Genomic DNA, 4,188 nt, shown 5'->3' on the forward strand with positions numbered 1-4,188 from the left:
GGGTGGTGGAGTAGCTGCGGTGGCGGAGGAGTAAAGGGGAAGACGCCGACGGGAGAGGAACAAGGGCGTAAGCACAAGGGTGCTGTGTTAGCGAGGACGGACGGTAATTTATGGAGAGAGCCGTAGCAGACGTAGCTATTGGGCTCTGTGTCATCTTTTCTTTTCTAAAAATCCGTCCATGTGTGTCCCATTTATTTATTTCTTGGTCTGGTGTACTCCTCTGATCCTAGTAGTGATGTCCATCGATAGTGAACCCGAGAGGGTTCCTGGCACAAAAGACCGCCCGTCTCTTCTCTTCTGCTTCTTCCATCCCAAATTACTCGTCATGATTTTATCTATTTCCTTCATTTTAAATTACTCGTCGTGGTTTAGATTAAAACCACGACGAATAATTTGAAACAGATGGAATAAATTGCAAGAACAAAAATCTTAGGGAAAATGTACAAGTGTGGAATATTCGCCGTAAAATAGGTTACAAAATAACCTCTGTAAAACATTGACAAACGTAGTTCAAAATATGTATCTTTGCCCTTTTCTTTGGAGATTATAAAGTAGCAGGAGTAGTAGAAAATCTAATGAATTATTTTCAGTCGTACTAATCTAAATATTTTGCAGATATTAGTAGTCAAAGCTAAAAAAATATTACGTAGGCACTTTGTAGAATTATTTGGGCTGATTCGGTTTATAAAATTTTCAGATGAAAAACAGGGATGAAAATAAAGTGCTGTGATGTCTTCTCCACTCTAATCCTTAGAATTTTTCTATGAGGTTTCACATAATGCTAAGCATCCTTATGAATTAGGTCAATATGGACACTGTCCTAAGAAATCTAGTACCTCCATTTCTATAAATGGATGTCGTACATAGGAGAAAAATCTCAACATTTGATATTCTACGGAAATCTCCAGAAATCTTGCCACTGAATCAGCCCAGGAATATTCTTATGCAGATGGTGTATTACAAGGTCATCTTATGTAAAATTAGTTTAAAGAAAGTTAAGGTGCTTAATTCTTTTGCAGGATTCTCAAAACACATGTATAGAAAGGCATAATATTGAGGTGGCGTGCCCTTTGAACTCTATAGGATTAGAAAACTACATGAATTTGGAACGGTGTGTTTGATATCACACAAGAGATCTGATTGGTGTACATATTCCGTCACAATTAAGTGCAAATGAATGGTTAGTAAAAATTTCACTGTATTCTAATCCCGTGAAACTTCCTAAAGATTCAAATCCCGAAATTCCCATCAAAATCCTTTGAATCAAAAAGAGGGCCTAAACGAATGTTAGAAATCGATTCAAACTAGGACATTAGAAAATGGCCCATAAGAATTTGGCATCACAAGGTATTTACCAAATGGTTGTTAAAGATACATAAATATTTAAATCCTATTGAAAATTTGTAATCCTAAACAGATGAAAGTGTGAAAATTGGAAAGAGGAAACATTGTTCATGCACATTGTGTCAATATGCATCAACCACCATGCACTTACTTATGTTGATTTCAAAATTTATAAGGTTTTAATTCATTGGTACCTCTTTCACGAAGATCTTTGATTCAAATGAATTAGAATATTTATATTAATACCAAACTTTTAAATCTAGACCGATATATTGGTTTAGGGGAATCTATTGATATGAACATAACATATCATTTTGTAAAATTCATTTTCACACATATCATCCAATATGGACCGAAATATCGACTAATATGGTCGATATCTGACCCAATGTCCACTGGTAGTGAAAATAAGATTATGTATTTACAACTTCATCAAATTATCAAAGTTATGCATAATGTTTTGTAGAGAGACATATATATATATATATATATATATATATATATATATATATATATATATATAAGATATTGTTTTTAATCTTAGAGGAACAACTTAATGAAGTAGGAATCTAAATTTGTTATGCTAAAGCATTGTCAATTTGTTTTATTAGAAATACATGTTTTGAACAAGAATAATGAAAATAATTTAGATATATTTTGATATTTCACTCGATATCAGACATCTGTCGAAGGCAAACATATATGAAACTGCCACCCGATATTTCAAACCATGATTCATACGGATTTCTCACATTCACCACAATTTCACTATATTTAGCGAAAGGTAGATATCATGATTTATCTATTTTTATGCATTGTGTCCTCTTCTATTAACTTCGAAATCTCATGGCTCATTTGGAACAAAACAACTTTAAATTAATCTGAATCCTATGCTTTGAATTTTAAGAATGGACACATGCATTCTCATTGGAAACATTTTTCTCTACATTTTACAAATGGGTATACATAATTTTGTTGTTTCTCATTTTTCTTTATAGAATCCACATGGCGGAAAATGGAATCGTTATGTTTTTGTGTTTTGTTTTTATACCCTGGTATGAACTGAGTGAGTTTTCTGTGGGATTCGAAGAGTCAGGATATGACACGATTTTTATGTAGTACTGTTATTATTGGATTTCTAGGAGGCCAGGAGCTTTCGTCGACAAGAGATGCCAAGCACAATGCCGTTGCCAAATGGAACCTGGCTTTAGAAACTAGCTCGGCCACATGTATTACTCGTCCTGCCCCCCTCAACCTCAAGCGAAGGGAAGGGCATTCTGTCTGCCCCAGCTGGATAATGGAGTGGTTATACTCGGTCTGAACGATGACTCCAGTCCCGCATCTTACGCCAAGTGAACTGATTGGCGATTTCGCTCCTTATCTAGTGCTTTGCATCCTCCTTTGTTGGACCGGTTGACCCGCACTGTCCATATATAGTGGATCACTCACCGTGGGCTCTTCTCCGGTGAGATTTTTCAACCCAGACGGGACGACGGCGACCACTTGGGTCGACGTCTCTGCCGTGCCTGCCTTTCTCCTTTCTTCCTTTTCCACCCGTCGCCGTTTCGCTGTCCGGCGCAGCGCCCAAGGCACGCACGCTGTTCGATCGCAGACACGGCAGGCAGACGTGCGGCGTGCCGTCGCTCTGCAACCAGCAAGTTCTTTCTGGTAAAAGGCCCCTGGTTTTGTTCGTATTCAGCACACTACATTTTGCGCCGCTGATTGTACAAGCTCTGGAAAACAGCACAGTATCAAAAAAAAAGTATATACTACCTTGAAAAGAAATTTTGTCATATTGATAATCCTTTGGTTACGTATACAGAGTGTTTTGTATGCATTTGAAAGCCATGTGAAAACATATAGTTGTCACAATGTGGCCTTCATAAATACCTTATCTGTCTCACAATATAGCTTGCGAAAACCAGAAATTCATTTTGGCTATAGGGAGCACATGCTCCTGAGTGCCAAAAATGGATTTTACAAATGTCAAAAGAAATTGAAAAAAATATATTTGTTCATTGTCACACCCAAATGATACATGTAAATTTTCAGGAGAAAAAATTGAGCATTTTGACATGTGAAAAAAAAAAGACCAACTCGAAGCCAAATGTTACACTGAATTTTGTTTTTTCACCGACGAAGCAATACTATTCCATATGGCATGAAAATTGTCAGGCACACTTGCTACACTAATATGAACATCTAGAAAAAAAATCCAGTTTTTTTTTGTTTATTTTGATTTTACTATTCATTAGGGAGCATATGCTCCCTAGAGCCAAAAATCCACGTCTTGCGAAAACGTTTAATATTGTGGGACAGAGGTAGTATCATTTATGGTTTCTTCTTTCTATGCTCATACAACCATTAAAATCAAATACCTCAATAATTCAACAAATATTAACACAAACCATTAATCTGAATACAATAAAGAGTCTAAATTAACAAATAATCTAATTAAATAATTCAAGTAAAACAACTAATTGTAAAGAAATTTATACATACTATTTCCCGCCTATGTGCCGATGTGCTCAATAAGATCCTCCTTCAACTGATGATGGAAAGCCCAATCTTCAATCCTTTGGTAAGCCTGAAAAATGCTTAAATTTGCTTTGTGCGAAGATCTTCATAATCAATGGAGTCTGGCATATCTTTCTCATCCTCTATGATCATTTTTACCAGGAACAAACAACATGTCAGGATCGTTTCTTTCTAGTCAGCATATAAAGTTTGGTCAAAGTCAAGCTTTGTAAAGTTTGACTAAATTTATATTAAGAAAATATCAACATTCACAATATCAAATCAATATTATCAGATGCACCATGAAATGTATTTTCATACTATATA

Source organism: Triticum dicoccoides, chromosome 4A, assembly GCF_002162155.2.
Source record: "Triticum dicoccoides isolate Atlit2015 ecotype Zavitan chromosome 4A, WEW_v2.0, whole genome shotgun sequence".
In the NCBI taxonomy this organism is placed as follows: Eukaryota; Viridiplantae; Streptophyta; class Magnoliopsida; order Poales; family Poaceae; genus Triticum; species Triticum dicoccoides.